Raw genomic sequence first — 24,910 nt, 5'->3', positions numbered from 1 at the left:
CCAAGCACTGCAAGACGTCTTTTGAGAAGTGCTCGGCCTGATGCATATGATGTGAAGAAACTGTCCTTTTAGCTCATCATGTGTGACATCCATGACAACCCTCATACCTTGATTTTTCTCTGCTGTTTTCCCGGGTAATTTTCCTGTGTAGATTTGTGTCTTCGAAACATATGAAGTAGTGTTGTCGCATAATGTCCATATTTTTTCCATACTTTGAGGGTTTGACCGATATATATTGTTTCAATGGACAACACTCTTAGAAAGCCATCAGTTGCTCATCCACGGTTAAATTTAACCCAGGACTATATAGTTTTGAAAGTATTTCCACCAGCTTATCCCACAGAGCTCTTACAGATGCTAACAGTTTGTAATAATGTGCTATAATAATTTGCTATAATAGTAATGTGCTATAATAATTTAATGGCAATTAGCAACTTGCATTAATGTATAACCTCCACATATTTCAACAATAAGGAATAATATTTTTACTTTGTCATGCATATACCTCAGGCATGTAGAAATAGAACTTCACTATAACTTACGATATTTGTACATTCTGCGAATTTTTAAGCTCCCCAAGTCATGTATACCCAAGGAACAGAAATGCTACAAATTAAGTTTTAGCAAGGGGGAGAAAAGGAGTTTTTTTTTTTTTAATTTGAACTTCAAGGTATTTGGAATGTTTACAGAAATAAAGTCCTCAAGTTTGGAATAATGTCATTCAACTAGTGAAAAAGTTATGGAAGAACAAAGTTCCTTTTCATGTCATGTTAACCTTACGGTAACGGCAAGGTTAATGTTACCACCCTCGCTTTTCATTTCACTTGAGGTTATTTTGACTTTTCTATATTCTGAGTCCTTCCGACGATCATTTGTATTTCGATTTCTTGACATCTTCCCGTTGCCATCTCGACTTGGCAGCTCTGAATTTGCTAATTATTTCATTCCTAATGGATTTATGTTTTTGTGTTGCTGTCTTTTCCTGGATAATTTTGTACTTCCTTCTTTCGTCGACCAATTGATATAAGTCTTCTGTAATCCAAGCAATTACCTCCTTGTATCTATGTTTGTTCAGCTAAGCAGCCTACTGGAAATAGTTCCACAAAGTATCTAAGAATATGCTTACGGAGCGATTTAAACTGGAATGACTATACAAAACTAATCGCAAGTAAGACATATGCCCGACAGATTCATTGGAAGAATCATGATTCATGGCTACAATAGCTTAAGAATACGTACCTCAGTATAATGAACTTTTACATGTTTTGTGGTAAGTTACTTATTACCTATTAAATGAGAATGTGGTAAGATTTTTTTATCTTATTCTACATCCATGAGCACCATTTTACATGAGATCCGTGGAAGATACGTTAGCATACCTCTTTTCTCTTGTAGCATGTATTGTGTGTTGTGGTCTTCCTGACGTATCTTACTACCTGGAGGGTCCCTTTACTATGTGTCTAATGGAATGAAAAGTACATCTAATCATATATGAGCGCCGGTAATTTGTGTGCTATCTTGACAGACGTACCTGAATATACAAATAGGAATGATGTTGCCAAAGCCACTGCGACAGTGTCCATCGTGATGTGATCAGCCTGTAGATACTAACAAGAAGAAGAATAAACTCTAGAGTTTAACTACAGAATTCGCAAAATTCTAAAATGCAAGACAACGCCGGCACTGAAGCTCCGACAGTGTCGCTATTTGCTGTGAGACGGCGACAATTTCGGCGTCACATTACGGTGCTCTGGTTTGCGCATGTGGAAGGTAGTTTTCATTAAGCAAGAGTAACTACGGATTCTACGATGTTTGCTCTGTTGGTCAAACAGATCGACCACCACTCTGTGGCTGATGCTGAAGAAGTCATCGCAGTACCTCCTGCAGAAGAATCATACTGTAAATAAAGACAGAGTCGATTCACCAACTATCTGCATCACAGGTGGAGCGTGTGCGTCAAGCGTTAACGCAAGAAGACATCGGATACAGTCAGCCGTCGCAGTACCTGAGGCATAGTTTGTATGCATGGGGGATGGGAACAGGTTATACCTGCGTGTATGAAGAACTTTTAATATTTTGGAAGACAAATGGCGACTTGTAAGTAGCCATATAAAAGTTCCGTTTTCCACCCTTTTAAAAACCTGCATACATTTTTTTTTCTCTAGGAGGAGGCCGCGGCCCCCTTGTCCCCGAGGGTGGGTGCCCTTCCCTTGAGGCACCAGCGTAGTAAATTTGATGCGGGAACTGGACCCAACACACGACTTCGTATGCTCTGGGAGAGGCGTTTTTCGGGTCAGATTAAAGCCGTAGTAGCATCTCAGCCAGAAATGCCTGTTGGAGGGCCTTCCATATCTGTCTCACAGGATCAGGATGCAACGATGCCGTCAGCAGTCGGCACTGCTGCAGTACCAGCATCAGTCTCTCGTATCAGCAGTGATGCGGACGGCAGACGAAGTGGACGCTCTGGCTAAGCAAATGAGTGAGCTGCTGGCTCGACGCAGTTTCTCTAATATAGATCGGTACCCCAGAAAAGCTCGTCGGTTCTAAGTGGCGCGGTGCTGTCACCTGCAAAGTATTGGCTTCTTTTGGGGATCAAGGGCGCTAGTGCACTTCACCTTGCCCTTATGCAGACGGCAGTGGCAGTCTCTGACATAGGCGCATCCGATTACTTGACAGTCTCTTAGCGTCTCTCTGCTAGTGACGAAACTAAAATTCCTTTTTGGATACAGGTCCATATTTCTGAATTTTCCCATGGACTCAACTGCCGGCCCCCAACTTCGATCTGGATTTCTGACGACTCATCGATAGCTACTTACGGCATGCGATATATTGCGCTCAATGTGGCTGCGCCGTGTCTTGTCTGAAATTTTATTGTAGGAGATGTCACGGTACCAGTAATCGGAGTCGACTTCTTGGCGTGTTACCACCTGTTACCCGAGGCAGAAAATGCACACCTAGTCGACAGTGTCACCAGAATTTCCACTGCTGGATGCCGACGCACTGCAGCGACCCATAGCGCCAATGTAGTGCAGGAGGCAGACAGCAGATACGCCGAGTTGCTCAACCAGTTTCCGGCCATTATCCTACCACCCTGTTATCTGAGACAGCAAATGCACAGCTCGCTAACAGTGTCATCGAATTTTCTACTACTGTATTCCGACTTAGTGCAGCGATTCATAGCGCCAAACTATAGCAGGCGGCAAAAAGCAAATATGCGGAATTGCTCGACTGGTTTCCACTCATTACCCAACCACCTGGCTCGAGGTAGATACGACACGAATCTCGCAATCGAAAAGGCTAAGTTAACTGAGTGCTCAGGGTAGATGTTATTCGCCCTTCTTGTAGTCCTCGGGCTTAACTCCTCCATCTGGTACTCAAAGAGCTTAGCGCTTAAACCCGGGTGGTGATTAGTCGTGCTGGAAGCAAGATGAATTCCACATGCATATCCAGAGACTCTGTTATTGAAATACAAGTATGCTGTCAGTGGTACAACTGTGTTCTGCCTATTAAACTATGTAAAGGGTTGTATGTAAATTTCTGTGGCGGATGGAGATATTCCAAAGACTGCTACAGTCGCTACATTCGGGTTCTTCGAGAATCTTTATGACATTTGATTTGAGCAATGCCGCTTAAACAAGGTCGAGGTTCACTGACTCTGTGATGCAGGGACTGTCATTCTGCTTTGCATACCTGGGCGATATCGTCCCCTTTTCGGTTACAGTGGCACAGCGTCAGCAACACCTGGTGGAGATTTTCAGTTGTATAGCACAGCGCGATATGAACACATCTAAGCATGCTTTCGGTAAACTTCAGATCAGCTTTCCAGGCCGTTTTATTTCTCCTGAAGGGTAATTGCCACTACTGCTGAAAGTTGAAGGTATCATGAAGATCCCAAGGCCAGAAGCCACCAAAGATGTACGTCGTTTCTTGGAAATATTGAATTTTCACCTGCGGCATCTGCCCTACTCAGCCGAGTTTCAGGAGCCACTGACTGCAACGCCTGCTGGACCAAAGACTAAGGGGAATTCACTGCCCACTTGTCAAATGAGATTAGGCTGCTTTTAATACAGCGAAGCAAATCCTAGCCCATGCTGCACCTCGGGCGCACCCTGCATTGGCGTTTGCAGGTGATGCCTGTCAGACAGCTTTTGCTGCGGTTTTGTGACTCTTGGTAAACACTTCGTCTCGCATAAGCTCCCACTTCTCAATGGAAATCGAGTGCTTATGATCATAAGTTTCTGTCCATGTACGAAGCAATCACGTACTTTCGACCATAGTAAGAGGCCGGAGAATTTACGACCTTTTCCGATCACATAGCCCCTTATCTATGCCTTCAGACAGAACGACAACAAACATTCGACACAAAACTACAGCCGTACATTACTTATGGCCTGAAGAGGGGCCACAAGACCACACATGTGGAGTAATCTTTCTAGTCAATGTTAGATACCAATTGAGTTACTTTCTCTGACGTGAAATGAATGGAGGTCATGAGGATGAAATCAGTGACGCTGCAATGACATAGAATGTGAGCAGTGAACTAACGTTCAGAAATGCTGAATTCCAATACAATGACTACGTCTTCACTAATGGAAATTTGTAACAAAGTGGAGACCGACCTTCCTGTTTTTCACGAAGAGGCGCCTTACTCACAAAGGAATCTGAGCACAGCTTAATGTTTGATTCTAACGTTGCTAATAATGTTGCGAATGGCTTGTACATTGCTGAGAGGGCGCTCCTAGTTCTACGATCTTTTTTCAAGTCTTTGTTTCCTTCTTGTGAAAAGAAACTGTTACAGGATGTATGACAGAAGGCACATTTGTCCACTGCGCAAATATATCATCAAAAATATTAAAAGTGTATGTAACATACATTGCGTAACAAAATTTAAGGATCACTTTCTCGAAACCCCGTAATTATCTCCTGTTCTCAGGCATAAGTTTGATATTTGGCTAAAGATGCCTAAAACCTTCTATGATGGTGCAAAAGCGTGGTACTCTGCAACATGACACTAGATCCGAGCGACGCTTCAAACAGCTGGGTGTCTACAAATACGAAAGAAGGCCACAGCTTAGACGTTCATGTGAGCTTTAAGCTGGGTTAACGAAGTGACATTGGCACAAAATTTCACCACAATTCTGCTCAGCGCCACAGCTGAAATTTCACACGATGTAGAGGTCGTCACAACCCCTCTCACCCACATTTCATCTCGTCTTTTGCCGCCTCTTTGTTGCAGGTAAGAACTGGACATCCAGCGTTGAAATGACGCACTTTTCCTATGGGTGGCCGAAGAAAACATTTCAAACATACAGCTGCTCAGAGTCGACGCGAAAATGTCTCAGGGGGTGTTTTAAAAGGGTGTGTTGACTACCACTCATTTCACTGTCGAAAAGGACAGTTTGCCCTTCTATAAGCAACAGGACGACGTTCTTGACAACTTTTGACACTGCTGCCACCTCTTGGGCGATTCAACCCTACTCTATGGACAGAGTGGAGCTGCAACTCCATTGAAGTTGATCTGACTCCTTTGGAATGTAGTTCGAATGCAATTTTTGCTCTGGTGTACAAGGTAGAGCCACTAGGGGCCGTTCAAAACCATTCGATGAAGTTTGAACGTGATGCGAAGCAGCGGAGAGATTTTATGCTATTTCGTCGCACCTGTTCCACGTCATATTGTGGCGTGATCTCGTGGCTGGAACGGGGGAGGGGGGCGCTACGTTATCATGTGGGTGAATAAAACGGCAAAACTTTCTCTCTAGGACCCATTAATTCGGCAACACTCTTGGGGCTACCCATGCACCTTTGCTGGGCACTTTCAAAATGTACCCGTAGGAAAATTCGATACCAGTTTAGTCTCCCAGTTGCTGTAGTTGCTGAAGGTAGGGGAACCGCACGTAAGATGTGTCGAATGAGTTGCGTAAGACTCAGACGGTAGAGCAGTTACTATGCTGAATCGGTGTCTAAGTTCTGAGAGGTACATCTGTAAAGTGCTCAATAAAGGCGCGTAGGTTCTGCAGAGGGTGTTGCCGAGCTGGGGGTGTTAGAGGGACCCTTTGCCGATTTGGTCACGAACATGATAATGCAGCACTCCCCGTAAAATTTCAGGAGATATGTCGTCATAAACAATGAGAGACGTAAAAATCTGCTCCATCTTGTACGGTGTAGCACAAACGACTGTAGGCGAAAACTGTAGCGGTCTGTAGAGCTATATAGAGGCGTTGCTATAGAGAACTAGCATTTTAAGACACGCGAAGGAGCGGCGCCAAGCGTATTTGAAAAGTATAATGTAGATATACATTTGTGTATTATGCACATTTCTTTCTAAGGTTGTTTCTTAACTTCAAAGGTGTTTTCACAAACACATGGAAATGAACATTTTTTGATATTACACGACAAACACTGCTCATATTTAGTTTTCGTCTCTAATAAAATATTGGGAAAATGAATACACAGGCAGTGCCAGGTACATCAACTAGTACATACGTAATACACAGGGTGGTCCATTGATAGTGACCGAACCAAATATCTCACGAAATGAGCATCAAACGAAAAAACTACAACGAACGAAACTCGTTTTGCTTGAAGGGGGAAACCAGATGGTGCTGTGGTTGGCCCTCTAGATGGCGCTGCCATAGGTCAAACGGTTATCAACTGCGTTTTTTAAATAGGAACCCCCCTTTTTTATTACATATTCGTGTAGTACGTAAAGAAATATGACTGTTTTAGTTGGACCACTTTTTTCGCTTTGTGATAGATGGCGCTGTAATAGTCACAAACGTGTAAGTACGTGGTATCACGTAACATTCCGCCAGCGCGGACGGTATTTGCTTCTTGATACATTACCCGTGTTAAAATGGACCGTTTACCAATTACGGAAAAGGTCGATATCGTGTTGATGTATGGTTACTGTGATCAAAATGCCCAACGGGCGTGTGCTATGTATGCTGCTCGGTATCCTGGACGATATCATCCAAGTGTCCGTACCGTTCGCCGGATAGTTACGTTATTTAAGGAAACAGGAAGTGTTCAGCCACATGTGAAACGTCAACCACGACCTGTAGCAAATGGTGATGCCCAAGTAGGTGTTTTAGCTGTTGTCGAGGCTAATCCGCCTAACAGTAGCAGACAAATTGCGCGAGAATCGGGAATCTCAAAAACGTCGGTCTTGAGAATGCTACATCAACATCGATTGCACCCGCACCATATTTCTATGCACCAGGAATTGCATGGCGACGACTCTGAACGTCGTGTACAGTTCTGCCACTGGGCACAAGAGAAATTACGGGGTGATGACAGATTTTTTGCACGCGTTCTCTTTAGCGACGAAGCGTCATTCACCAATAGTGGTAACGTAAACCGGCATAATATGCACTACTGGGCAGCGGAAAATCCACGATGGCTGCGACAAGTGCAACATCACCGACCTTGGCGGGTTAATGTATGGTGCGGAATTATGGGAGGAAGGATAATTGACTCCCATTTTATCGATGGCAATCTAAATGGTGCAATGTATGCTGATTTCCTACGTAATGTTCTACCGATGTTACTACAAGATGGATGTCCGGCACATAGCTCGCGTGCGGTTGAAGCGGTATTGTATAGTATATTTCATGATAGGTGGATTGGTCGTCGAAGCACCGTACCATGGCCCGCACGTTCACTTGATCTGACGTCCCCGGATTTCTTTCCGTGGGGAAAGCTGAAGGATATTTGCTGTCGTGATCCACCGACAACGTCTGACAACATGCGTCAGCGCATTGTCAATGGATGTGCGAACATTACGGAAGGCGAACTACTCGCTGTTGAGAGGAAATGTCGTTACACATATCGCCAAATGCATTGAGGTTGACGGACATCATTTTGAACATTTATGGCATTAATGTTGTATTTACAGGTAATCACGCTGTAACAGCATGCGTTCTCAAAAATGATAAGTTCACAAAGGTACATGTATCACATTGGAACAACCGAAATAAAATGTTCAAACGTACCTACGTTCTGTATTTTAATTTAAAAAACCTACCTGTTATCAACTGTTCGTCTAAAATTGTGAGCCATATGTTTGTGACTATTACAGCGCCATCTATCACAAAGCGAAAAAATTGGTCTAACTAAAACATTCATATTTCTTTACGTAATACACGAATATGTAATAAAAATGGGGGTTCCCATTATTAAAAAAACGCAGTTGATATCCAGAGTCCATGCTAACAGGAGCTTCTCTGTTTTGGTTTAGTCTATACTACCATCTTCACTATACTTCAAAAAACCAACTGCGAGAAAGAAAATGCTGTGCTTTTCAGTGCTGTCCTGTGAAAAGGGGAAGTTTACTTTTCTTTCTCGCAATCAGTTTCACGTACGATAGCAGGTTTCCCATTAGATTGTTTCACTCTAAACTTTGAAGTAGTACGCATTTGCGGACTAAAATGTGCGATATCTGTCATTGACGCTAGTATCCTCACAGATCCAGCAGCTGCAGGGATCTCTCTCATACCCTGAAGACCAACTATCCCAGTCAGTTTACCCACTCATTTTAAATGTTTTCATTTCGCTAGCAACGTTTGTTTGCAGTAGTAATAAACAAAGCTTAAGATCAGAGAGAGGGTGAAGAGGTGACAGGCATGGCCGGGGTGGAGAAATGGACATAGAGTGAGGGAAAGGAGTAGATGGCAAGGAAAGGGGGAGGAGGGGGGAAATGAGAGGGGGGAGGAGGAGGACAAAGAGACACAGGAAGAGAAGAAATACAGAGAGAAGGTTTTGGAAGAGAGTGTGGGAAGAGGAGATGGATAGGGAGAGAGCAAATGGACGTAGAGAGGAGTAGAAGGATAAATAATGGTGGAGTGGGCGGTGGGCAGAGAAAGGGGGAGGAGGAAGAGCTGGGAAAAGAGACACAAGAGGAGGAGAAGTGCAAAGAGAAGGGGGAGGAGGAGATTAGTACGTGTATCAAATTCCAATACATATTTGACAACTTCGAAGCGTTGATGGGTTCGCTGATTAGACATACTTACAACGTTATTAGGCTTTGCATTTAACAGGAACATAGGTGACTGCACTTCTTCAGGGTGTTGTAGTGCATCATTGTGTAATACGAAATACAATAAAATACGTGAGCTATAAAACCAAGGTTTCGTTCATATGACAGCGGCCTTCCTGAGGGTAAGATTAGTTTTAGTGGAGAACAGGTGCGTCTATTAATGGGAATCTTGACTTTTCTATGTGATGAATACGTCTTTCCTACAATCTTTTTTTTTTCGATTTCTTCACATTTTTCATGCAGTCATTTTGCCTTGGCTTTCGTGCACTTCATGTTTATTTCGTTCTTAATTGACTTGTATTTTTGTTTCCCGAAATTTCCCTGAATATTTTTGTGCTTCCTTCTTTCATCGTCAGCTGAAGTATATCATCTGTTCTCCGTTGTTTCTTCGCAGTTAGCTTCCTTGTACCTACGGTTTTCTTTCCAATTTCTTTGATTGCCGTCTTTAGAGATGTCCGTTTACCTTCAACTGTACTGCCTACTGAGCTATTTCTTATTGTAGTGTCTACGGCATCAGAGAACTTGAAACGTATTTCTTCATTGCTTAGTATTTATGTATCCGACTTCCTTGAGCACTGATTTTTTGTGAGTAGTCTCCTAAACTTCAGCCTACTCTTCATCACAGCTAAATTGTGATCTGAATCTATATCTGCTCCTGGGTAGGCCTTACAATCCAGTATCTGACTACGGAATCTCTGCCTCACCATGATGTAATAAATCTTCCCATATCTCTCGCCCGTTGTGATTCTTGAACTGAGTATTCGTTATACCGACTGATATAGACTGCAGAACTCAATTAGTCTTTCTCCTCTTTCGTTTCTACTGCCAAGGAGGAGGAGAAGTGCAAAGAGAAGGTGGAGGAGGAGATTAAGACGTGTATCAAATTCCAATACATATTTTGAATCATTATTCTCCCACAAGCCTTTCTTCTACAGCCTTCCCGGCAACTACATTTCAGTCCCCATGACTATGAGAATTTCATCTCCCTTTATGTACTGAACTACCTGTCGAATGTCCCCAGATACTTACTCTATGTCTTCACCCGCTGCTCGAGATATTGGCATGTATAACTGAAGTCTTGCTGTCGGTGTTGGTCTTTTATCGATTCTGATGAGAACAACCCTGTCGCTGAACTGACCACAGAAACTCACTCTCTGTCCTACCTTCCTATTCGTAACGTATCGTACACGCCCCGACTCGTAGAATGTTGTCCTTTCGTTGGTTATTCAATCTTTCCCTCATGGTCATCTCCCCCTTGACAGTTCCCTCCCAGAGATCCGAATGGGGAACTAATCCGGAATCTTTTGCAAATGTAGAGATCATCCTCACACAGTGTGAATTACTGGCCACATGTCTCGTGGATACACAATATATTTGTTTAATGCAGTGCTTTCCATTGCCTTCTGCATCCTCAGGTCGTTGATCATTACTGATTCTTCCTCCTGTAGGGGCAGTTTCCCACTCCAAGGGCAATAAAGTTTTTCTTTATTTCTTTCAGAGTAACCCACTTCCTTGAAATCTAAGGTGGGTCAAATGCTTCTAAATCTAACAGAAAAGTCTTCCTGTTTTTACAAACTTATTGGTATACAGTTGTTAATGCTTTTGTAAATAATATGAAGAACATAATATATAAAAATTTCTCTAAGGTTAGAAAGAATTGAATGCTTAACCGTTGTTAAAGTGGTTCTGTGTAATTTGTTTCTGCCTAGTTGATGAGAATATAATTTATATAACGCAAACGTCAAAGAAGAATTTTAAAAAAAATTTAATACACTACAGTGGTGAAAGTAAGTTGCTATATGTAGAGTGAAGTGGTATACTATACTTGGATGTGTTACATATAAGTAGCTTGTTGGTGGATAATAGCCTATTTCTACCTATTTAAGATGAGCAGATCTTGCTAGAACTTTGTGCTATTCTTATCTGAAATAGTTTCTGTTAATTTATTTTACTGTGTTTGGGTGTATGTTGCATGTCAGGACACTACGTGCTATTCAGTAGCTGTTTCTTGGTCTTATTTATTTATTTAACCTAATCAGATTAGGGTCATGAGGCCCTCTCTTACATTGGACCAGTGTTCCACAGAGGCAGCGTTTCACACATCATAGTTACGTCATGACAGTAGTTTGAATAAGAAAAATAGATTAACCTAGAGAGAATATGAACAAAGATTAATGACTAAGACCTAATAAAGTAAACACTGGCAGTATTTTTGCAACAGCTGCTATACATACAATTTATGATAAAAGCAATAATATTAACAGTAAAAGAAAAAATGAAATAGTAATGGTAAACACGAGAAAAATTGGCAATAGTAATGAAGATTTGTGCAGATGTACATTAATATACTGGTGTATAAAGTAGTTGTTTACTGGTATAGCGAGTTTTGAGGAAGGGAGATTTAAGGAGGCTGCATCAGTTAAGAAAAAACTAGGAACTGAGGAAGATCTAATAGGAAAGAAGGAAGTAATGGGGTGAAGTGCATTCATGTACAGAGGAAGGCATTACTGTTGCTAGGTAGATACGTCATTAACTGTTTTTTGAAGCCAGACATTTTTTAAGTTCTCTAATATAACGAAGGAGGTTATTCCAGAGTCGGGTTCTTGCTACTGTAAAGAACTTCTAGAAGGTGACTGAGCGATGTAGTGGAACAGAGAGGATTTTATTATGATGAGAACGTGTGTTTCTGTCATGTTGTTCAGACATAAGCGTTAAGAGCGAGGAGATATATGAGGGACATGTACATTTTTAAGATTGTATGGAATCTCTACGTTTGTCTGCACGCAGCCAGGACAGTTGTGCATATGCTGGTGAAATGTGATCAAAAAGTCGAACGTCACAGATATATCGGACGCAGGCATTCATGACCACCTCCAGACGTCGCGAATTTTCCTGAGAGAGACCTTGTAGGATGATATCGCTGTCGTCGGTGATTGGGAGTATAAGCGTTTGTACTAATTTCTTTTTCAGATCGAAAGGGAAAAGTTTTTTATATTTTTGTAGGGCATTAAGGGATGCTGCTGCTTTCTTGCACACTGCAGTTACGTGCTCTGTCCAATTTAGACTTTCATCTATTATTACTCCCAAACTCTTTGCTGAGGGAGAGAAATTTTTATTTGTTCCATTTAGGATTAGATATGTTGTGGATTCCCGATGTTTTGGATAATGAGCTTAGAGTGACCAACAAGAATTGCTTGGGTTATAGGTGAGTTGAGTTTTAGTCCTATGTTATTTTTTGATAGTGCATTGAGGTCGGGACTGAAATTTTCAACAGCTTTCTTAAGATTGATTGGTTTTGCACTTAGATACAACTGAAGGTCATCAGCATACATGTGCTATTTGCAATAGGTCAGAACTGATGACACATCATTGACATACAGAGAAAAGAATACAGTACCTAATACTGAGCCTTGAGGAACACCTGACACTACCTGCCGCCATTGTGATTTTATATTCCCAGACAGGACGCGATGCTGACGAGACATCATGTATGAGCAAAATCATTGCACTGCACTTGGTGAGAAATTTAGACCGCTAAGTTTGGCAAGTAAGATGTTCAAGTCGACAGTATCAAACGCTTTGCTGAAATCTGAGAAGCAAATAATAGTCGCTTCTTGTCTATACATGGCAAATTTCAGGTCATGACCTTCATCAATGGGGATGTTGTGCTTTGATGTTTACGGAAACGTGATTGGTATTCGTCTAGTAGGTTGTCAGTAGTTAGGTAGTTGGTGAGCTGGTTCAATGGCTCTGAGCACTATGGGACTTAACATCTATGGTCATCAGTCCTCTAGAACTTAGAACTACTTAAACCTAACTAACCTAAGGACATCACACAACACCCAGCCATCACGAGGCAGAGAAAATCCCTGACCCCGCCGGGAATCGAACCCGGGAACCCGGGCGTGGGAAGCGAGAACGCTACCGCACGACCACGAGATGCGGGCTGGTGAGCTGGTCATGGACTACGTATTCAGTTGCTTTTCATAGTGCAGGAAGAATGCAGATGGGGCGGTAGTCAGAGGGTGCTATGGCAATGTCCTTTTTAGGCAGTGGCTTAATTTGTCCCAGTCTCCAGGCCTCAGGGAAGACATTTGTGATTAAGGAATCGTTGATAATGTCTGTTACAGAGGGCAGTAGTGGATCAATAATAAGTTTTACCATCTGGATACTGATGCCATCATGTCCAGTAGATGCTGATCTAATCCGCATGCTGGCTTTCTTGACAGTATTGCAAGTAACGTGCTGTAGATAGAACAGTCGTTCATCCCCATGAAGTAATGGTTCTCTGTTTTTTTCTTTATCGGTTCAGTTGTGGTTGTAGGTAATGTGAAGAATCGGTTTAGTTCTTCAGCTAGGACCATGAGATTTTCTGCCACTTTTATTTTTCCTAAACTGAGACTACGAAGATTTTTCCACAGGATAGCTGGTCTACATCTATTGTCAGTTAATGTACGGACATGCCTAAGCTTAACGTAAATTTCAGGCAAATTTATGCGTTTGAAGTCTCGGTATGTAGACAGTTTTTGTTCCTTTCTAGGACATTCTAGTGAATATGTCATGAAAGTAATGTCATGGGCAGACATGCCAGGTGCAGATATTTGAGATGTGTGAATTATTCTGTTTGGAGATTAAGTTGCAAATATATCTATGAAAGTGTGACTGTTAGTCGTGTGATGAGTAGGTGCCAGCTGAATTAGCGTCATATTTGAGGAAGAAAGCATCCTCTTCAATTTCCTACTGGAAGGACTATTGCGCAGAAAATTGTGTCACCTGCTATAATTACATGTCCATATGACGATTCGAGACTTGAGAGGGCAGTTTCGAAGCAGGCGAACCCACTTCCCTTAGGAAGTTTGTAAAGGACACATACTAAGAACTTTCTGTTAAGGACTTTGATCTCTATGAGCATATATTCCTCTTGTTTATCTACATTATTGTCGGATGTATGTAGCATAGCAGGTGTTAAATCAGGGCATATGCACACCCCTACTCCACCCTCTAGTCTGTTTCATCTGTCTCGTGCCTGAGAAAGATATAGTCGTCTAGGTTTACGGAAGTTGTGGGAATACTTGGTTTGAGGCAAGTCAATTACGTGTATATTAGTAGTTTGAAATATATATTTGAACTCGTCGAAGTGAGCTGGCAGAGATTGGACATTTGCTTGTGCAAGATGCAGCTTGGTGCGTTTGGGTGTTGATTGCCTGAGGAGGCTGCAGACGGATGATTGTGGGTCGTGGCTAGCGCTGGCAAGAGGATCTGGCATGAGAAATGCGGAAGGAGTGAGGAGGAGGGGGGAGGGAGTGTTCTCCCGGTTCTCTGCAGGACAAGCGCCTGGGAGGTGCGGGGGGGGGGGGGGGGGTGAGATCCCTGGGGAGGGGAAAGAATGGTATAGTTACACTGTCACTGGTGTACCGTTGCCCATCGTCTCTCTTAGGTCAGTGTGGTGTCGCTCGTCTTGTTGGGGTCGTCATCTGAGAGGAGCCTGTTCAGGACATATTCTGCTATGCTTCTCCATCCTCTGGTCATCCTACCGTCAGTGTGTTTAGTGTCGACAGGCTGTTCAAATCAAATGGTTCAAATGGCTCTGAGCACTATGGGACTTAACAGCTGTGGTCATCAGTCCCCTAGAACTTAGAACTACTTAAACCTAACTATTCTAAGGACATCACACACATCCATGCACGAGGCAGGATTCGAACCTGCGACCGTAGCAGTCGCGCATGTCGACAGGGCTGTCGGTGTCTTAACCGTTCTGTTTCTATCTTGAAGTGTTAACCTCAGATGTCATTCTGTGGCTGGGATTTGACGAAATTGGTGTAGTAGTCTTGCTTGTTTTTAGTATTTCCATTTAGCGTCACGATACAGGTCGAGTCTTATCAATCTTTCAGGAGCTGTCTTTGCTTGTTGGTATTACTTTCTTTTGTCTGATGAATCCTTCCTTAATCTTGCCAGTCCTGTCGACCACGGCTGTTTCTGTCCCCATGCAGTTTTTGCCTGTAGTGTAGCTGCTTCCTTTGCTCTTTGTAGGACCTCTGGCAGTACATGCGCTTTGTAATCTATAATGCCTTGAACAGTGTGCAGTGACGACGTCTCAACAATATCTCGAGCTTTTTGCCAGTAGGCCATTCCTATGAGTAAATACCGCTGTTCATGGACCATGTTATGTGTACTGAAATGTCTGTCTGCTGTTATGACGATTGCGTTGTGGTCGTTGTGTGTGGCTCTGTCTAATACCTTCCATGTGTTGATCAGTGGAAGAGATTTTGCGTCCCCTAGAGAAAGATCATGTTACTTACGTCACCGACGTCTCCGCAGTAGGTAAGTGGCTCTTCCTCCCTATTCGGTATGAAGACGTTGCATTCATTTACCACGTCAAGCAGTAGCTGTCCTCTGTCGTCAGTTCTGAGGTCCATAAGGGGGATTTTGCGTTGATGTCGATTAGAGCCTTTTTCTTTCTGAATGTCGTGCAATGTCTCTTATTTTGTCTAAGAAAGGTTCTATATCATACGAGTATTGAGCGTATATAGACGACTTGAGCCATACATCCTGTCAGTCTGTTATTTCTGCTGTGACGATGTGTTCAGAGCAAAATTGGGTGATCAGTGTTTCTATGATGTTTTTACTGTCTAATATGAGTACTATAGCGGCTTTCGCGTTTGGTGTTCCTGCCATTGTGGTGTAATGTAAGGGGAGCCCCGAAATCTTCCTCCTGACAGGAAGATCCTGGTAATTTAGTGTATTACCTTCAGAAGGGGTATCAAGTGAATTAAAAATAGTTGGGTGTGGATTCTTTAAAATCCAGAAACACATGCCCATGTGCCCTCACGAAGTCCTTGAATACCTTCCCTAGGTTTAGGCCCACTCCTCTTCGCGCACATGCGTCGCCTAAAAGCTGAGGTAGTTCTTTGGGGTTCGTTGGGAGATTTTCAACTCTTAAGATCATCCTGTCAGTTTGCTCTGTAGTTTGGAAGCAGCTTTTATCCCAGTTTTCATGCTTTGTTTGTATTACATAGCGAAGAGATGTTTGAAATACATCCTTTTTTTTGTAGTCTGCTAAGCTGTAGGTTAACTTCTAAGTTTTCGTAATCTACGTGATTAACGGTATTCAGCTTGGGGACTTTGGTTGGGTCTGGTTGGTGTTCTTCACTGTTCATTTGTTACTCCGATTTCGAGTAACTTTATAGTGTACCATGTTTTCCCCGCTTTATGGTTTCTGGAAGTGTGGAGTTTTGATGTGTTTTCTCTGAGCATTTCCGCTGGTGGTGACATGTTGTTTTGGATCTCTACCAGGGACTTGGTCATGTAAGCTGACTAGTGTTTGTCTGTTTCTGGGGTGGTTGTGTCTGGAGTTGTGCCGCTGCTCGAAGTGTCTTTCTGTTCAGCTACCTCACTGGTTTTTTGTTTTTTTTTTTCTGTGTATGCTGACCCCCGTAGACAAAGAGAACTGGTGTTATATAGGGTCTACATTTCGTTGTATCATATTCTACTTTTTGCGGGCCCAGTGCGCATTTGTCTATGTCTGTGGCGTTGTATTTCTTATGAACTCTGTGATATCTTCGTTCTCAGGGTGTTCAAGGACGTCGTTACGTTTCTATGTACTATCTCGTAGTATTTCGTCCTCCAGTTCGTCAACTCCTAAAAGGAGACCAGCCTGCCAGCCTGGAAGATGGTCCAATCAAACGTGATGTTTCAGGTGCCTGACTACTTCATATTCATGCACATATCGTCTGTATAGTCGGTAATGCTGAAGTGCCTGAATTGTATTGTCTCCCAGAACAGAGGCATTACATTGGTATTAATATATGCATTTAGGGGTTGTAATAACTCCATGTGTTGCCGCGACACAAAGTTCACCACCAGCCTCTCATCCGAGTCTACGGCCATTTGTAACTTTGCCTGTTTGTTTTATTAGTTACGTTTGTTCCTGTGTGTGTGTTAGGGGCGGTGGGCTTGTGACAGCAATTAATATGGGCGTTGTCCAGAACATGGCACTTGATGCGCTCAATTTGTCTTTCGTAGAGCTATTTGTATGTAGGACAGTCTGGCCCCCCTGCCTTATCCCTTGTTCTATGTCCGCGATTACATAATGTACAGCCTACAGGATTCTCCTGCCGGCATTCGGACTTTTTGTGGCCTGGTTTTGCACATGCCCCGCGTACTGCGTCCTTGTCGCAACGATTCGATGGGCAACCGAAGCCGCAATAGTTAAGACACTTTTGTGCAGCAACAAAGTCATTGATATACGAAGATTCAACTAAATAAAAACCCTTTCCTTTGGAAGCAGCAGTAATCGTACTCTTGGTGACGCTTCTAAAATATTATTTACTATCCTTTTGTGCTTTAGTCCTGTTTTAAATTTTATTTGACGCTCGCTACAGAGCTCGTCTTCAGCAATGTGTTCACTCAGGTTTATTTCGTTTAGCTCTTCTAAGAATTCCTGGTCAGTTACATATGTTGAGACTTGGTGCACTGCCAGCAGGGTTCTGAACCTCTTGGTTTGTTTACTCCTAGTTTCCTTAACCTGTCTTTTTCTTGTCTACTTGTGATTCTGTTTCAATTGTTACCGTGTTTACTGCAGGACTGATTGATTTACTTTTAATTTGTCTTGCTTGGGGTTAATTGGTTTAGTAATTGTTTCTCTAATGGTTCTGGCATCTTCGTTGGTTTCTTATTTAAAGAAAAGTGTGCTGGACTGTTTAGCTTTTGTTTGTTGAATGAGTTCTTGTAATTGGCCTTTAGGTTCTGCAGTCGGACCGGCAGCCACAGCCACTGCAGATTTGAGTTCCGCTATTTCTTTCTTCAGCCGCTGAATGCATCCCTCGGCATCTGGTGTGTTTGCAACCTCTAGTTCTTTTCTGAGTCTGGTGCTTTTAGTTCTGAGCTATTCATTTTGTCCACAAAGCCTTGCTTGACCTAGTGCGGGTGCCCAGATTTTGTCTCTAAGCTGCCATGCAATCGTGGTTGACACTCTTTTTTGTTTTAGTTGGTTCTGGAACTTCGCTCAGATCTCATTTGGAATTAACTCTTTGCTGGATACCACTCGTCTTATTGCCCATGTGCTCTTGCCCGTCGGAGTTGCGTCACTGTTTCGACGTCCTCCGACTAATATGCGGCATTTTCGAAAGAAGCAGTGGCTGCCGCCAGCGTGGACTTGGTTGTATGCTCCAGTGTCGGTGTATATTCGCAGACGTGGAGTTTAACTTAGTCAAACACCGATGCATGCGTCGCAAATGCTTCACAAAGTGAGTCAAAGAGAGTGCGCACCAGATGAAATTTGCTGTACGGTAGCCAGTTCCCGAATTCCGGATCCGCTGCACGTGTAGTTCGTCTGTAAATCGAGTGTAACCAGTTCCGTTAAACGCAGCACGCTCTGTGGTATGTTCCACATATTGCCGCGCTGTTAGTAGGTAACACCAAGAAATAAGAGGCAACCGGCAGTTGACAATACCTGCAGCCAGCTTCCCGTAGACGGCGTTTGCTGAGTAGACCGCAGCTGTCAGCAAAAGCCGCAACGCGTCGCAGCCGACAGAGAAGACAGTGGACTTCCGTTCCGCCGACGAATCTTGGCACACGGCACGCAAGAATACATTCACTATCACAGAAAAAAACTCTCACGGCCAAACTACAGTCTCCGAGCTAGTCTTTATTGCTTAACGTAACAGATCACTCCGACCACTTTTTCCCACCAAAAACGCCAAAACAAGCGAAGCACTCGCCGAACACATCCACAGTGTGCTCTGAACTTCTTTTCGCTTCTCAGCCCACTTTCACAAGGCCGTTGGTTGAATGAGGATGACTTCTTGTGCCGGAAATTTTCAGCCGCCACTGCTGATGATTTTGATTACTAATCAAAGAAGCTATCCCTAGGCCACTGGGTGAATGTGCTATGTGGGGGTACAGATATATTTTGTTTTTGTTGTCAGTTATTTCCAGACTCTGGTTTGGAGGACAATAACTGACAGTCGCCTTTGGCCGACAGATACATGTACCTAAAAACTGACTGTATTCTGCACATATTTGAGTGTGCTTAATAATGAACAATGTCTAGAATGGGTGTCCACGAGTTTTGTGACTGGCGGGCTGGACCACCTTTGGTCAAGTTGGTTACAATGTTGTCGCACTGTGTAGTATCTGGTTTTGCGTTCACAGAGTTCTATAACAGGAGTCCCAAGGCCATTGACCTGTCCCTTCCTAGTGACGCAGTCAGAAAGCAGCCCTGTCGACAACAGCCCTGTTGTGGCTGGACCTGTACTCATCAGCCCTGTCGTCGCCAGGTCAGTCGCTGCCGACCCTGACACGACCTGCCCCCCTGTCATCGCCAGCTCTGTCGACGACGACGCCCACCTTCTTGTCAGTCCAGTCATCACTGGTCCTCCCCCCATCACATACCGTGTCAACAATGATGCCAAATTCCTTCTTGTCAGTTCTGCATCACCAGCCACCTTATGGCCAGCCCTCCTGACGTCACCAGGCTTGTCAACGCCGACGCCAGCTCTCTTGTGTAGTCGTTGCTGACCCTGCCAGGGGAAGCCCTCTAGACGCCAACGCCGCCACCTGCAAGGCCGACCCGGCCGGCGCCACTGCAGAAAACTCAACTGCTGATCCTGCAATTGCTGACAGCCACACTGCTAGTCTCACCGACCCTGCTCGTGACGCCGATTCCGTCATGTGTTCGTCTGGATCTTTGGTTGTACTTTCACGAAACTTTTCCCACAAACCTTCCCTACGCCAGGGCTCCTCCCCCAATGCCTGCTGAGGTCAGTTGCTGTTCCCCTACATGGACTTTGAGTGTTTCTATCATTGGAATCATTTCATTGTGATGTTTAGTGCTTTAGATCAATATATTCATGTGCCTTGCACTGAACGTCTGGAAGTTCTTGTCACATGTTTGTGTGCTTTTCCTATTCTCGTATCTCAGAATTCAGTGGTCCTGCACCACATTCTCAGCAGTATTATCAGTTGTACATTGCATTCTTATTCAGATTCTTTTTTTGCTTTTGGTTAATGTTTACTGCTTGTTGAACGCGATGTTGTGTTAGTGTTCAGCCATATATTGGTCATTTCTCAGGCACATTTTCGACCATTTTTTGATTGTACTGCTTTGTTCATTTTCTTTTTGACAGTCTTCGTCAGTGTCTGTGATGTGTCCCTTCTCCTGGGTGCAGCACATCTCTGAGATGATGGCACTGTCTCTTTTTAAGGGGAGATGTATGTGTTGTATTCAGGGCTATGCGCCTGCATATTCGGTCACCAGACCTAAGTATATGCTTTGTTAGCCAGGTACGACCCCTGCATCACCTCAGACGATGTTTGTCAATAGGAAAGTTGCAGTTTTGTTACTGTGAAACTTCCTGCAGCTGCCACAACGTCTAGCGGCCTTAGCTGAGATGATACATAGAATGCAAGTAGCAGTACATAATGCTGCAGTTGCAGACTCCTACTTGAGTTTGTGCTATCCTGTATCCACCTGACACCATCCATGTAGTGGTCGGCAGATGACTATGCAGGATGGCGCTAAACCTATTGAGAGTAGCAGAAAACAGAAGGTACTGGCTCAATTTCTTAAAGAGAACTCGTTCCCTCGTTTCACGTGCTAACTCTTTTCTTTGAAAAATTTATCCTGTACTTGCTGATTCCTAGTACTATCGTCCTTTATACATGTATAACTCATTGATTTGAATTAAAAAACGTATATTTTGATATAAAAGAAATACAAAAATAAGAAGAATGAATATTTTTCTTACTATAAAAATTATCTTTTTATATAAAAGGTGAATGTAAGAAAACAGTTTTGATACGTTCTGCTCCTTACCCAAAATGTTTTTCATTCTTTCTTCTTTATCAGAGATAAGATTTTTATGAATTGTCGATTGTTCATGTTCTTAGTGTACTTTTACATACAATTGTACCACATTCACAAGTAACTTTCATTTCCAGGTGTCTCTATACATATATTTCAATAGCAGACTTTTCGATGTATTTCCGTATAGAATTCTGTAATAGTTTCTTATCCATAAACATGCTACACTACCTGGTGTTGTCCTTTTAAAGATCATAAAATTTAACAGCAAAAAAAAATTTTAAAAAATTCTGTGTAAATTCCAAATCATGAAATTCTTTATCAATATTTTTAAGTTTCTTCATTCCTTTATATCTCAATGTGATATTCACTTCTTCAAAAAATTGAAGATCTTGGTTACTAGTTATTTTTAAAAATCTGTTAGGTAAAAATACTCCATATCTGGCAGGTATATGTTCACAAGCAGTAATGTTATATAAATCATTTACTTGTACCTCACTTATCTTTTAGGACAAACTTGTAATCTTAATGTTTTTGAGCGGTTTCAGAAATGCTTCCATTTATATACATGTAGAAAAATTTATATTACATTTTTACAGTGTGTAGTGCACATATGGTAATGTATCTGTTTTATTTTCCAGAACATTTATTTCATCGTCCTGAGGACAATACTATCTTCTATTGCTAACAAACAATCCTCATAATTTCTAAGCTTGTTCAGTTTTTAACAACACATTTGTTAAATCATTTATATCATTCTCTTATTTGTCACTAACTTTATAAGCATACATTTTTTATCTCAATCTACAGAATTCTTCAATTATTTTTCTATTACATTAGTCTTCCATTTCTCCTAAAACTTTCTTGTTTACTTGTGGAACATCATAAATATTATCTGTTGGATAGTCACCTAGTATCAGAGTAATCAATCATCGAATTCCTGACATAATAGAAACCTTTAACTTGTAGTATGCATATATAACTCTCCATATCCTGATGACACAATTAATATTTTGTGCCTATTTTGGTTTCATTATTTTACAGTGAAAATCATACATCAGATCCTTTGAGAACTCAAGTACACTCATAGCAACGTAGATGGGATTATGAGATATAATTTTTGTCTTATTATATGGGTGGCAACCAGATTATCAATAAATATAATTATTAAAGTTTGTTTTAGATATCAATTTATCACATTTTTCCAAATCTGTTACTAATTTCATATGCACCCTGTGTCCTAAATTTTCCATTGTTTTTCCAAACATGGAATTATTCATCATTTTTCAAAAATTTTTTTTAAAATCATTCCTTGATTTCATCCTCATTTCTGTATTTAAGTCTATATACTTTTTGAACCAGTGAGACTATTTAAAATTTAAGACTGTATATATTTTTGTTATTTTCATTGCTAAAGATGGGTAAAGTTTAAGAGTAATTTAGTGAACTACGTAATCATGTTTGTCATTCAAAGCAGTCATTAATTTACTTTCTTTAGCTTCTGGTACAAATTTATTTTCAGGAGTAATTGGTAAATCTTTACATATCTCCTGTAGTTTTTTGAATATTTTAAATCAACTTAAAAAGCAGTCAACTCGAGAAGTGTCAGAAATATCACTTATTTTTCTAAAATCAAGAGAATTTCGCTTATCACATTCAAATTCGCCATATAGTAAAAACTGACTCATAGCTTACTCATATAAAATGTTTGCATCTAGATATCCCAGATAATTTGATTTTATTTTTACATCATACCTTTCATCTATTTATTATTTGCATGGTCATATCTTTTACAACTCTCTGGTATACCACCTTTCATTCCTGTTTCAACAGTAACAATCGCACAATAATCATGAAATAATTATAGTGGTTGTTAAGTTATTTTTATTATTGCCTCCCATGATAAACCAGGTGCTGCAAAATACCAAGATAGATCTAAAAAATAAGCATTTATACAAGCTTTTCTAAAATTTTGAAACACATCTTCCAATAACAATACAAAAGATTTGATATACAGATAATGACATTCACCTACATTTTTGTTATGAAATTCTTTCCAAACTATTTTTGCATGTTTATAATCTTCATAAGTTATTTCACACTCATTCAGTTTACTGTCAAATCTTCTTTGCCGGTAATTATGTCTCTTCAAATTTCTTCCAAGAATCCATGTAACTATACAGATAAAAAAACTGTACTGATCACTAGTCTGAACAGTTCTTCTGGGAAAAATGTTCTAATGTTTTTCGTTTGATCTCTCTTCATATTTAATGAAAGTTTTTCGAGTGAAGAAGCCAAAATATTAATTGTTTCAATAAACCACATCTTCAAATTTTTAGTCTTCTTACCAAAACTGTAGTATCCATCTTCATTATTATGTGTTAAATCCATCTCTTTTTTTATAATAACCATGTTCTCTTGGAAACAGGTGTGAAACATATCCTCAGATATTATGCAAAGAAACTGGAAAAAAACTTGGATGTTTTCAATTATTACATAATGGATTCATAAGTTTTCCAGTGAAATGAACATGATGACGGACCTTTTAATTTTCTCGAGTAGTGACACTTACACAGTGTACAAATGTAGTTTATCTTGATTGTTCTTCAGGAATTAATGGTTACACTACTTCAATCTCAGAATAAATACATACACTATTTTCTAGTTCTTGTTTTATACATTCAATAAATTTGGTCCTCCATATTCTGGACATAGTTGAATGTTATCCATCTTCAAAAGTAAACTTCCAGAATAAGCACAAAAAACAATTGCAATTTTGTGTATAATGATAATTTTTAAAATGTACATATGAACATTTCTGTTGTTTCCACTTTTAATTGTTTATCGACTAAGAAACGTTATCCAGTTGTTGCTTACTATTGAAATGGAATAAGCAAAAATCACAAATAAAATTTCTGTTTCATATCAACTAATTTCACTTGAAACATGTCTAGATTTTGGAAATTCCAAATTTTCGATATCATTACCAACATTTTTATATTTACCCTTGCTGCATTTTTATCTACAGGATGTTATAGACCACAGAAGACATTTCTAATCATTATTACTTACATTAATACATACTTTTTTATTTTTCATGTTATCTGGTAATTCAATGTAAGATCATCCTCTCAGTGAAACATATCTGTAATTCCTAGTTGGAAGCCAATAATTGTGTTTAATGTCCATCTACATCCATGAGCTTGAAAATTACGAATTCCTGATACAAAAATCTTGTTTGCCATTCTTAAATTCTTTAATTAACTCCCTTTCATTTCTGGGCCTATAGTTCATTGTGTCATACTTAAATTCCAAAATATTTTTACTTGTCTGAATTTGGAACTTACAAAACATTTAAAAGTTACATTCAACCCATGATGTATTCTTACATTATCTGTTACAATTTTCACAATAATCACACTTAAGAAATGATTAGTTTCAATTCGCTTTATATTTATTTCAAAATTCATAATTGTTATCTTTCATGAAATAGTTTATCAACAAGATAATCATTAACTGTTTTCCTGTTTTTTGTTGTGCAAGGACATTGGCAGAAAACGGAAATATATTATTCTATGGTTAATCTTCTTTATTTTCGAAAATATTAGCATAGACATGAGATAGCTGTTCCCAAAGAGTTCTTCATGGATGTATGAATGTAATCAAATATAATGTACTTAATTTGCTATAACCATTTAAATCAGTTCTTTTACAATAATCACAAAGTGGAGCAGCTGTGAACTTCTCCATTTTAGTCTTCTATTTATTAAAAATAAAATTTATCAGATTTATGCAAATCTAAGATTTAAAAAAAACGCCTGGTAATTATTCTTACTTAATAGGTATTTAAAAATTAAGTATGGCATGATTGTCTTTCCATATTCGTCATATAATCTAAAACACACCTTTTAAATTGATTATTATGGTTATCTCTATGTGGTGGATTCCTGTACATCAATTTAAACCTTAAATTTCTTGTAAAACTTACTATTTCTCTGTTGATGTGTCAGTTTATTGTTTTTTATCGTCATTCATCGTTAATAATATTTTCGAATGATCTTCAGTGGGAATTC

At 40.7% G+C, this 24,910-nt stretch overlaps 1 protein-coding gene across 1 annotated transcript in view; it reads left to right on the top strand.

Moving 5' to 3' along the window:
- Positions 1 to 1,139: 1,139 nt before the first annotated feature.
- LOC124788911 (solute carrier family 22 member 9-like) overlaps positions 1,140 to 24,910 on the top strand; it is an 80,607-nt gene continuing 56,836 nt past the window's right edge. The window contains exon 1 of the mRNA XM_047256193.1: positions 1,140 to 1,270. The gene's annotated coding sequence lies outside the window, so the exon portion shown is untranslated. The remainder of the gene's footprint in view (positions 1,271 to 24,910) is intronic.

The sequence above is a fragment of the Schistocerca piceifrons genome, chromosome 3, assembly GCF_021461385.2.
Source record: "Schistocerca piceifrons isolate TAMUIC-IGC-003096 chromosome 3, iqSchPice1.1, whole genome shotgun sequence".
Taxonomy (NCBI): Eukaryota; Metazoa; Arthropoda; class Insecta; order Orthoptera; family Acrididae; genus Schistocerca; species Schistocerca piceifrons.
The sequence above is the reverse complement of the archived record's forward strand: the minus strand, read 5'-3'. Positions and strand labels throughout refer to the sequence as shown.